The following is a 12,546-nucleotide window of genomic DNA, read 5'->3' as shown; positions in this document are numbered from 1 at the left end:
TCTTACACTTCCCAATCCTAGGAAAGTAAACGGGCATGTGACATACTAGCCACATATCCAGCAACGGGAGGAGTGAATTGCTAACTCACCACACATGATTGCAGGTGAGCTAAGTAAAAGAGTACCCTTTTCCTTATGGGGTACCCAAGAGCCCATATACAGTCCTTTTGTACGTTCTCTATCGGTAGGAGAAAATAACAGACCAACCAGAGAATATTAAGAAGCAAAGCAGCTAGTAAGCCTGTTCTTTATTAACTGTTGCAACAGGGTGCTCCCCCACACGCAAGAGAGAGGAGGAGGACCCCGAGCCCTGCATGCAAGCCCTTATATAGATATTTTTAATTGCCCGCCCTGGAGTCCAAGACCACCCCCAGAAACATCATACAGTGGTGCCCTGCAAGACGAACGCCTCGCGAGACGAAAAACTCGCAAGACGAAAGGTTTTTTCGTTTTCGAGTTGCTTCGCAAGACAAATTTCCCTATGGGCTTGCTTCGCAAAACAAAGCTTGCCCTGCAAGCTCCGGGGACAGCAGGGAAACGCAGCGCGTCTTCCCCGCTGTCCCCGGACCTCTTTTGAAGCAAGGGGCGGCGGGGAGAAGATCGCTTCTCCCCGTTGCCAGCCCCGCAATCTCCGCCAGAAGAAGCTGGCAGGAATAGTAGGCGCAGAGTAACAGCAGCGCATCAGGTCCGTGCTGCTGGGACAAGACGGCACCGAGAGCCGTACTGGAGGCGTCGGTCTCCACCACGAAGGGACGAGAGGGATTAGGATGAGATTTCACCCCTCTCATATCCAAGAATCTGCTGATGTTCTCTGCTGATTCTCCAGAGAGGAGGGGCGGTTTCTGCTCTCTACTTATTCCGCTCCAGCCTAACATCAAAGTGTCAGTCAGTATCCGAGAGAGAGAGACTGAGTGTTAGAGAGAGATCGTGTGTATAGATAAGGTTGCTGCTAAGAGCAGCTGTAGGCACAATGGGCCAGGGATTTTGGTCATAATATACAATTTGAGGATTGGGAAAAATTATGGAAAGAAAACTTAAAATTCACTGCATGTACGGCGTTAAAGGAAAATGTGATGAAAATGTTCTATAGATGGTATATAACACCAGTAAAATTGGCAAAAATGTTTAAGATGTCTAATAAGTGTTGGAAATGTAAAGAAAAAGAAGGAACATTTTACCATATGTGGTGGGATTGTAAGAAAGTTAAAAGTTTCTGGGAGATGATAAATAACAAGTTGAAAAAGATGTTAAAGTATACATTTGTAAAGAAACTAGAAGCTTTTCTTTTAGGGATTACAGGAAACGAGATAAGAAGAAAAGACTGCAAACTCTTTCAATATGCTGTTACAGCTGCAAGGATTCTACTGGCCCAGAAATGGAAACAAGAGAAAATACCGACGATAGAAGATTGGAGATCGAAACTGACGGAGTATGCAGAATTGGACAAGCTAACTGGGAAAATCAGATATCTTAAAGACCAAAAGTTCATTGAAGACGGGGGGAAATTGGTAGAATATCTGAAAAATATATGCAATGTGCAAACAACGTTAGTGGGATTTAAAGAAGCATTGTGAAATTTAAGAGGTATTGTCAAAAACAATAGATGTCGGAGGGAAGACTAAAGACAATACTAAAGGAGAAGGAATGCGTAATTAAGAGGTACAGATGGATGATTGTCAGAGAAGCTGAAGGAAGTCCAAAAAAAGAGAATTTGTTTGTTAAAAATTGGACAAAATTGTATATTTGTGTTGTAAAATAATAAAAATTATTATATATATATATATATATATATGCAGGTTTTGGTGTCTTCGGGTGTCTTCCCGTGTAAGAGTTGGGGTACCCGTGAAAATCTACGAAAACAAATATATATATATATATATATATATATATGCAGGTTTTGGTGTCCTCGGGTGTCTTCCCGTGTAAAAGTTGGGGTGTCTAGGCGACGTTTCGACGAGGTCTCACTCGTCATCTTCAGGCTGGTGCTTTCGGCTTCTTGTTACTGGAACAGAGCGGGATCTCAGTGTTTGAGTTCCTATAAATACTGTAGAGGGGTGTGGTGTATTGCCTCAAAAGTTCTGGGCAGAGGGGAAGTTCCCAGGCTAGTGTTCTTTTCTTCTTTTCTTCTAGCCTGGGAACTTCCCCTCTGCCCAGAACTTTTGAGGCAATACACCACACCCCTCTACAGTATTTATAGGAACTCAAACACTGAGATCCCGCTCTGTTCCAGTAACAAGAAGCCGAAAGCACCAGCCTGAAGATGACGAGTGAGACCTCGTCGAAACGTCGCCTAGACACCCCAACTTTTACACGGGAAGACACCCGAGGACACCAAAACCTGCATTCCTGTACCCGTGAAAATCTACGAAAACATATATATATATATATATATATATATAAAATATATTATATATTATATATAATATATATATATATATAAAGAGCAGCTGTAGACACTCAGTGCAGTTCAGCATTTTCATTTAGACCTCATTTAGCTCTGTATATAGTTGTGTATTATAGTTGTAGATAGAATAAAGAAGATATTCTACAGAGCTGCTCTCTGAGTCGTTTATGCTCTGCTATACTCTGCTGTGCAACGACTGTCTTCTAGAAGTGAATCCGGTGCTCACAACTCTAAGCTGTGAGTCCACAGCACTTTGACCAGTTCCTTTTCAGAAGGTGGTCTCTGGAGTGCTACCCCAGCTCGCCTGGCCCAGTCGGGGCTGAAGTGGATGAGTCCAGTTGGTGGCACTGGCTCAAGGGCGATGCTGACATAGGATGCTGAAAAGCGGTGCCCTCTGGAGGCAGGCTTTCAACCCCTGAAACGCCACCTCTGCCACCTTGTCCCAGGAGAATGGTGTCTTGGGGCACAGCAGTCGGGTTAGTGGGGTGGCGGGATGAGCATAGTCCACAATGAAGGTCCAGTAATAGTTGGCGAACCCCAGGAACCGCTGTAGGTCCTTGCGGTTCTGGGGTGCTGCCCATTCCCGAACTGCTGCCACCTTCCCGGGATCCATGTGCACCCCATCAGGGAAGAGCTGTTGACCAAGGAAGTCCACTGACCACTGGTGGAACTTTCACTTGCTGAGCTTAGCATACAGGCGTTGCTCCCACAAGCGCTGCAACATGGACCAGACATGACCCTCGTGGCGAGCTGGGTCGTGGGAGTAAATCAGAATGTCATCTAGGTACACCACCACGTACTTGTCTAGCAAGTCCTGGAACACGTGGTTGATGTACCGTTGGAACAGGGAAGGTGCATTGCACAAACCGAAAGGAATTACCAGGTATTTGAACTGCCCATACTGGGTCCCAAATGCTGTCTTCCACTCATCCCCGGCTCGGATCCAAATCAAATTGTAGGCCCCCTGAAGGTCCATCTTGGTGAACATCTGCGCCCATTGTACCCGCACCAGCAACTCTGCAATAAGGGGCAAGGGATACCAGGCTGGGATGGTAATCTTATTTACGGCCTGGTAATCATGGCAGGGACAAAGCTCCCCACACTTCTTAATGAAGAGAACTGGGGGGGCAGTGGGCGTGGTAGAGCGCCGAATGAACCCGCGCTCCAGGTTCTTGCGAAGGAAGTCCTGCAAGGCTTAGTGCTCTGGCTCCATAAGAGAGTATAGGCAGCTCACAGGCAGGGGCACCCCGGGCTGGAGGTCTATGCTGCAGTCGAAAGACCAATGAGGTGGGAGCTGGTCTGCCCCCTGTTCCTCAAACACTTCTTGGTAGTCCTGGTAAAAAGTGGGGAGCGCTTACACAGCTTCCCCTGTGGGGGCAGCTGCTAGCATCTCGGACCGAGCATGGGGACACGGGTCTGGGAAGTGCACAGTCTGATTGACCCAGTCGATCTGAACATTGTGAGATTCCAGCCAGTCCATCCCGAGCACCAGGGGAAACCGGGGCATGGTGGAAATGTCCAAGGTGCGCACCTCCCGGTGCTGCTGGTGACACAGGACCAAGGGCTGAGTCTCCTGAGTAACGGCCCCGGAGTGCAGAAGCCGTCCGTCAATTGCCTCCACCCGTACCGGTTCTGGCTTGTCCTGGTGTGGCACCTGATGACAGGTGGCAAAGGCAGAGTCCATATAGGAGCGGGTTGCCCCTGAATCTACCAGAGTGTGGGTGAGAATCCAGGGCCCACCAGGGGAATATAGACGCACCAGAACTATGAGGTGTTGCAATTCCACCGGTGAGGGCCCATCATGTGATGTTTGGGACCCCAGGTAGCCTGGGCCATCGGCTACTGGGGTTGGCCATTTCCCTGTGGCCGGCGTTTTCTCAGGACAAGATTGGGCATAGTGTCCACTCCCGCCGCAGTAGAGACACAGGTTCCCCTCCAGACGCCGAGTCTTCTCCAAGGGGGAGAGGCGAGGCCGCGCTGCCCCAAGCTGCATTGGCTCCTCCAGTGACTTGGCTGTGGCCGTGGGACTGCTGGGAAGGACGGGAGCCAGGAGTGCTGGCGGCCCTGAGCCTGGCGACGGTCCTCCAACCGATCGTCTATCTGCAGCCTCCATTGAATGAGGGTGTCCAGTGTGGTGGGGCGATCCATCATGGCCAGCTGGTCCAGTATCTCATCCGAAAGCCCCTCGAGATACTGGTCCTGAAGGTTGCAGTCATTCCAGGACAAGTCCTGTGCCAACAGTCGAAATTCTGTGGCGTAGGCGGCCACTGTGGACTTGTCCTGTTTCAACCGCCGAATCGCCCGATTGGCTTGACTCCCCTTCTGAGGGTTGCTGAACGCGGTTTCGAGATGGGTGCAAAATGCTGTATAGTCTGTCAGCAAGGGAGAGTTTTGCCGGAGCAGCGGCAATGCCCACTTGGCTACCCGGTCCTTCAGCAAGCTGATCAGGAACTGCACCTTGGTGCTGTCATCGGGGAAATTCCGGGCTCGCCCCTGAATATACAGCTTGGCTTGGGCAAGAAACATGGGAAAGCTGGCCAGGGACCCATTGAATTTCTCTGGCAGGGCCACTGGGTACTTGCCAGAAGCTGGGGCGTCAGCTCCAGGAGTTGGTAACGTGTCCAAACGCTGCTGAAGCGCTGTAACTGCATTGCTTAGGTGCTGAACGGTGTGGGTCAAAACCTGGTTTTCATGAGCCAATGCCACCAGTGCAGCCGCCTGGTCAGCCATGGCTTCTGGTTCCTCCCGAACGCACCCGAACGAAGGGGGAGTGCGGATGTGGCGGGAGCAAACTGTGCTGGTCCTGTGGGTTACCCGAGAGGCTAGATCCAAGTCCGGTCCGTGGTGAAAGATGCAACGTGGAGACAGTCCGTAGTAGCTGAAGCTGGGTGCAGGGCAGGGAGTTGGGTGAAGTCAGGAACAGGCTTGCAAGCAGGGAGCCAGGGCGGGTCAGGAGCTCAGGCAGGAACTAGCAACCATCAATGTTGCTTCTGCAACTTGGAACTGGGGCTGGCCGGCTTTTATCCTCCATGAGGCATAGGGCGGCCCCGATCCTCTGGTGACTCGCCTCTCTAACCCTCACCCTCTGCAGCTCAGGAGAGGCTGGATCTTCCTGCAGCAGCTGAAAGGCAAAAGTCAGGCTGTCAGTTCCTCACAAAGGGAGGGCTTCTCCACATCCGAGAGGGCAGAGTGGGGGGCAAGGAGGGCAGGTCTGGGTCCCTGCTCCAGTTCTCACCCCTGGGGGAGAGATGTGCAACCACAGCACATCTGCAAAGAGAAGGACATGGGGACAGGTGAGTCCATCCCTGAGCACCTGGCAAGAGTTTTCTCCTGGATTCCAAGCCCTATTGCAGGGGAGGAGGGACATCCCAGGCCTTGGGGGCTAATCCTGGCCTCCTTCAACCAGAATGTGGCTCCCCAGGCCAGGGGTAGGCAAACTAAGGCCTGGGGATGGGATGTGGCTCAATCGTCTTCTCAATCCAGCCCATGGATGATTCGGGAATCAGCATGTTTTTACATGAGTAGAATGTGTCCTTTTATTTAAAATGCATCTCTGGGTTATTTGTGGGGTATAGGAATTCGTTCATTCCCCCCCATATGGTTCACCCCCCCAAAAAAATATAGTCTGGCCCCCCCACATGGTCTGAGGGACGGTGGACTGACTCATGGCTGAAAAAGGTTGCTGACCCCAGGCTAACAAGATGGTCAATATCTGGTTCCACTCCACCCTTTTAAAATTTAAATAACAAAATGGATCCCAACTTTCACAGCATGTAAACCACATGAGTGGAAAGACCCCTGTGCCACTTACAGAAATAGGATTAAATTCCTTCTCCCACCTTTAAAGTAAACCTCTAAGTAACGAAACCAAATCGACCCAAGTCTGCCTTCCTCCACCAATCTGAACTTCACTCTTCAAGCCAAAAGACAACACTTCCCCGTCCCCAGGTGAAACCCCCTGGCCTGTCATAGGTAGGGCTGCCACCACACCAGTGGCTTTTACATCAGCTCGGCATGGGGACTGACTGAGCAGGCAGCGAGATGCTTTCAGCCTCAGACACTTGGCGGGTTCTGAAATGGCCGTGCAGGCCAGATTCACTACCCTGGCGGGCTGGATTTGGCCCAGGGAACATAGTTTGAGGACCCCTGGCCTACACTGACTGGCAGCTCCCCAGAATTTCAGGCAGGGATTTCATCCAGCCCTTGCAGGAGATGTCAGGGGTTGACCCTGAGACATTCTGCATGCCAAGCAGATGCTCCAGGGCTCCCCATATTTCCCTGCACTTTCAACGTTATGCTATTAGCAACCGTGGAGATTCCACCTGCCTCTTTGAAAGGAGAACACTCACCTGATCAATAGTAATAGTAGTAGTACTACTACTAATAATAACAATAATAATTTATACCCCACCCATCTGGCTGGGTTTCCCAGCCACTCTGGCCGGCTTCCAGCAAAATATTAAAATACAATTGTCCATCAAATATTCAAAGCTTCCCTAAACATAATAATAACAACCATCCATTTTCAGTCCATTGAATTAGCAATTAAGCATTTCTGGAAAGGGAAATGGCATAATTTTGTATATTAGTATGAAAAGCATGCATAAGAAATTATTACTCATTTACTCATTTAATTTATTACTCATTATTACTCATTTTGGCAGGGGAAAGGTCTCCTTTGGGAGGTGGGGGACTCTCCTTCCTTGGAGGTTTCTCAGGAGAGGTCGGACGGCCATCTGCCATGGATGCTTTAGCGGAGATTCCTGCCTTGCTGGGGGTTGGACTAGATGACCCTGGGATCCCCTCCTATCTCTCCACTCCTGAATTCAAGGAGGAGCTTCCTTGCCTCCTGCAAAGCCCTTTTCCCTGCAAGCTCTTCCTCTGGTTTCTGGCCAAGGGAGGGAGATGCTCAGAGTCCAGCCAAGAGCCTCGCGCTCCAAAAGGATATCTGGGCATTGGCGTAGCCGGGGGGGGGAGCAGCTGCCCCCCTAAATCCATAAAAAGTAATAGAAATCTGAGGTTCTGCCAAGCGAGAGAGGGCTGAGCTGGAGGGACTCGGCTTGGCAAGGGTTAAAGAGAAGTGAGCTGCCTTCCTAGAGAGGCCAGGAAGCAAGAGGGGGGCCAGGTCCTCCAGAGCCAAGGCCCCTCCCTTCCCAGTCCTTCCCTTGCTTTGGGGTCTCTCCTGCAAGGGCTGCATCAGGTGAGTCTCCTCTCTCCCCCCCCCCCCGAGGGTGCAGTGGGGAGACGGGGGGGGGGGTCCCAGGGCTGCAGGAGGGGAGGGGGCCTGGGGGGCCTGATCCGGGAGGGGCCAGGTCTGCCACGCTCTCCTTCCTGGAGATCAGAGGATCCCAAACTCAGTTGGCCTTTTAGAAGAAAATGACTCCCCCGAAATCTCCCTTCTTTAAACAAAGGAGTCCCTGGGACTTTAACTCTGTGTGACATCACTCAGCCTCATTGCACAACAGAGGAAACATGTGCAAATGGTTTTCCAAAGCTGGAGGAGGAGGTGGACTAGCCCCCCCCCCACACAAAAAAAAAACAGCGGGGAGGAAGGAAGGAAAAGTAGGAAAGAGAGGCCAGGGATAAAGAGAGGGATCCCAGCCCAGAGTCTGGCTGCTGCATTGGGGACCAGTTTCCCAGTGTCTCCCAGGGCAGCTCCCCACGGAGGCCACTGCAGCAATCCCCTCGCACCCAGAGCAGGGCATCCCAGGACCACATCCTCTCTCTCCCAAAGGGATTGTTGCTGGCAAAGCAGCCGGAAATGGGCGCTGCGACTCACTGAGCCTCCAGGGACCTTGGCATCAATGGCTGTGTGTGTGTGTGTGTGTGTGTGTGTGTGTTAAGCTATCTAACAGATTAATACTACTACTACTACTACTAATAAATTACACACCTAAATTAAAAGGAGATGTCTTTGGCCCTGCCCATACCTGGCCCTCAGAGCAAAGAAAAAGGGACCCCACCCCAGGAGTATGTCTGGAGAGCGGCAGAGAGTCCAAGTGCACGAAAAAGAGACAGAAGCAGGGGAGTGGGGTGGGGTGGGGGGAACAACTCCAGAGGACACCCCCCCTGTGAGGACCCCCACTAGAGCCAAACATCCATTTATCATGAGATACAAATGACTCCCTTGTCATTCGGTTCTGACTTCATGCATTGACTGGAAGGCAGCAGAAACCAGGTTGATTAATCTGACAGAAATCCCTTCTGTTGCCTCCACATTCTGCATTGCTTGAAGGCTAGAGACTTATTTCTTCTCCTCTTCCTCCTCCTCTTTCTTTTCAGAAAGATAGCTCATGGTCTGGGATGCGGCGCACTTCAGCCCTGGTTTCCAGCAAGACTCATCCACACTTGCTCAGGGAACCATTTCCCCTCCTGTCCTACAGATTCTGTAACAGAACAATGTATTTGCTTTGTAGGATTTGCTAGAGCTTCTCATTTAGACGGACAGAACTTGTCAGAAGACCAAAGGGTTCCTTCCGATCTCTCAGAGGCTTCCTGAGAGCACAGATGGGTGAGCAAGACTCAGCTGGCCCTGGAACAGGAAGAGGCCATGCCAGCCAAACTGGGAGCAGTGGGGGATTCTGGGAAAACCCAGTGCAGAAGATCCTGGGTGAGGAGGACACCCTCCGCTCAGAGGTGCAGAGCCAGCAGTTGAGGCAGTTCTGCTGCCAGGAGGCCAAAGGACCCCGAGAGGTTTGCAGCCGACTCTACCACCTTGACCGTCAGTGGCTGAAGCCAGAAAGGCACACGAAAGCTGAGATGCTGGACCTGGTGATATTGGAGCAGTTCCTGGCTGTCCTTCCACCGGAGATGGAGAGCTGGGTGAGGGACTGTGGAGCGGAGACCAGTTCCCAGGCGGTGGCCCTGGCCGAAGGTTTCCTCCTGAGTCAGGCAGAGGAGAGGAAGCAGGTGAGAGAGACTTTCCTCTGGATACTCCCAAGGGGCTCCAAACAGGACGGAGAACATCCCATAATGGTCTGCTGATGGCCCATCCATTTTCTGGGAAAGCATCCATGGAATGAGATCTCACACCCTTCAAGTCTTTGTCATTCTCTTTCTAGTATTTCTCGCCATTCTCTGTTTTGAATCCTTGTTTCTTTTTCAGGGAAAGGATCTCTTTGCAGAAATGGACCTGGATTCCTGTGAGGCAGAGAGGCCTCCGTTGGACACCAGAGAGAGGCCACTGGGTAAGGAGGAAGGTGGTTTCTCTCCACTGGTCTCATTCTGTTGGTTTTCCAACTCATCTGAGGGTTCTTTTCATCTTCTTTTGGGGGGAGACAGTTGGGAACAAGGGTCCAGAGGAGGGGAGATGTATTTTTTCACAACAAACATATGAAATGGGCACAAACCTCCAAATACTCTCAGTAGGTAAGTCTTTCTCAAAGGCCCATCTGTAGTTAGAGATGCCCTGTTTCACCTGTGAGAGAAGCAGGCACTCCTAGCATCCTGCTTACCTTTTTTCTCTTGCAGGTGGCAGAAGGATGCCGGCAAGACCTCCTGATCCGCCTTTTCATGGGGGCAGAAGGGAAGCAGCGGCTGTGGAACCAGATCAGGTCAGGGGAAGCTGCCTTGTGGGGACAGAGGCCGAGGGATGGAGCAATCTCATGGACTGGTTGGGCACAGAGGAGTGGTGGGAGGAAGCAGCCAGGGAACCAGGAAAGGAAGACGGCTCAGAGCCGAAGGAGTGGAGGTGGAGGAAGGATGAGCAGTCAGAGGGAGAAGAGGGAGAAGCCTGGGAAGAGGAGGTGTCAGAAGCTGAAGGGGAAACAGGGCTTAGTGAGCTGGGAGACTCTGTGGCAGAATGCAGTGCAGAATCAGAGGCAGAAGAGGAAGGAGGCGAGTGGGAGAGGAAGGTCGAGAGGCTGAGTTGAGTCAGGATAAGGAGGAGCCACCGGGGGCTCCCTCTCCTTTTGCCAGAAGCCGCCCTCCCTGCTTGTCTCTCAGAGCCAGGAGACCAAAATAGGCTTATTTTAATTGTAGATTGGTCACTGAATGCTAAAATTGTTTTCTAAGCAGTGGACAAATGAGAACAAATAGTGGCCTGGATTCACCTAACCAGCCCCATCGGATGGAAAATGGGGCCTGCCCAGCAATCCTCCCCCTCCCCCTCTCCATGCTCACCTGAACCCCTTGAATTTGGCTTTACGGCATTGGGAGGGAATCTTCCCAGAACAGCTCAAGAGGAGAGGAGTAATTTTATCCTTCCATCAGGCAAACTGGAAGCAACAGAGCATTGTGTAGCAGATCATATTTCTGCTGTTTCAGAGGAGGACATTTCCCTTTTTCTTTTAGGGTCCAGTGTGCTTTGAAGATGTCGCTGTTCATTTCACGGACGAGGAGTGGGAGTTGCTGGATCCTGACCAGAGAGCTCTGCATAAGGACGTCATGGAGGAGAATTGTGGGATCATGGCCTCTCTTGGTAAGGCTCTCTGTGGGATCGTCATATCTGCCTGGAAATTCAAAATATACCTCAATGTGACCAACCTCACATATTTTCACAGAGCTCAACAGCGGCCCCTATGACACCTGAGAACCTAACACCCCCACAATAAAGAGTAACTTACAGTTTTTTCTTTGAACAATCTTCCTCAAATTATTCCTTTTTCTACCACGATTGGGCTGGTCTCAACTGCCCAGGCCATCTTAAATGTCAGCTTCAGAATTGTTAGGAAAAATAAGTAGCTTCAGGTTTTCTGTTTTTGTTTTTGCTCCTGTCAGTCTTGGGTTGACCAAAGAGACGACTGACATTGGAGATGGAGGGGATGCCATGACTGGGCCAAACAAAATTCATCCCAGAGAAGAAGAGCTAGACTTATTGAATTTCAGGTAGAAGTTGCATTGGTGAAGATGATGATGATGATGATACAGTGGTACCTCAGTTTACAAACTTTCCGGAACAGGACTGTTCTTAAATCAAGGTACCACTGTAGTAATAATAATAATAATTTATATTTATACCCTGCCCATCTGGCTGCGTTCCCCCAGCCACTCTGGGCGGCTTCCAACACACATATAAAAATGAAACATAAATAATAATAATAATCTGATCCCATATATAAAGAACATTAACTTTAAAATTAACAACTTATACTAGAGGCCAAACTTGTATAAATCTTTTGTGAAACGTGTATTTCTGAGGTTTGATGTCTCATAACACCACTTTTGTGTGGAGTAATCCCATAAAATTATATAGCAATGGAAAGATAATTTAATGAAGAATGTAATGCCATGACTTTTATGAAGGAGTATTTATTAGAACAGCAGTCATAAAGAAAAAACGTGAAATCTTTGGTAACCATTGATAACCTTTAGCTTTAATTACGGCCTTACAACGCCTTCACTTGAAGTGAACCAAGTTTTTAGTTCTGCAGCTGTAATAATGGGAAACCAAGACTGAATTATTGCCTCTGCTAATTGGGCTTTATTGCTGGGTTGCTTCTGAATAACAAGTTTCTTTAGTCGGCTCCAAAGATTTCTGATTGGGTTAAAGTGTGGGCTATTCAGTTTGCCATCAGTATGCTGATGACACCCAACTCTATCTGTTGATGGATGGCCATCCTGACTCGGCCCCAGATACACTGACCAGATGTTTGGAAGCTGTGGGTGGATGGTTACGTGGGAGCCGGTTGACGCTAAATCCTTCGAAGACAGAGGTCCTGTGGCTGGGACAGGACGATATGGGATTGGGGGGGCAACTCTCATCTCTTGTGGGGGCGTAATTAGTGCCAGCACCGTCTGTTAAGAGTTTGGGTGTAATCTTCGACACCTCCCTTTCTATGGAGGCGCAGATTGCAGCTATAACAAAGGCGGCATTTTTCCATCTTTGCCAAGCTAAGCAGTTGGCTCCTTATCTCTCTCGCCCTGACCTAGCCACTGTGATCCACGCAACGGTCACCTCCAGACTGGATTATTGTAACTCGCTCTACGTGGGGCTGCCCTTGAGACTGACCCAGAAACTCCAGCGGGTGTAGAATGCTGCAGTGAGACTCCTTACGGGGTCCTCGCTGTGAGATCACATTCACCCGGTGCTATACCAGCTGCACTGGCTCCCGGTGGAGTACAGGATCAGGTTTAAGGTGCTGGTTTTAACCTTTAAAGCCCTATACGGCCTAGGACCCTCATACCTACGGGACCGCCTCTCC

General features: G+C 50.1%; 1 protein-coding gene across 1 annotated transcript in view; it reads right to left on the bottom strand.

Annotated features, from left to right (window-relative positions):
- Nucleotides 1–6,736, bottom strand: part of LOC310705065 (uncharacterized protein) — a 177,096-nt gene extending 170,360 nt beyond the window's left edge. The window contains exon 1 of the mRNA XM_083499404.1: nucleotides 6,431–6,736. The gene's annotated coding sequence lies outside the window, so the exon portion shown is untranslated. The remainder of the gene's footprint in view (nucleotides 1–6,430) is intronic.
- Nucleotides 6,737–12,546: the final 5,810 nt, after the last annotated feature.

Source organism: Podarcis liolepis, assembly GCF_965112155.1.
Source record: "Podarcis liolepis genome assembly, chromosome: 4".
NCBI lineage: Eukaryota > Metazoa > Chordata > Lepidosauria > Squamata > Lacertidae > Podarcis > Podarcis liolepis.
Note: the sequence above shows the minus strand (reverse complement) of the source record. Positions and strands in the feature narration are given on the sequence as shown.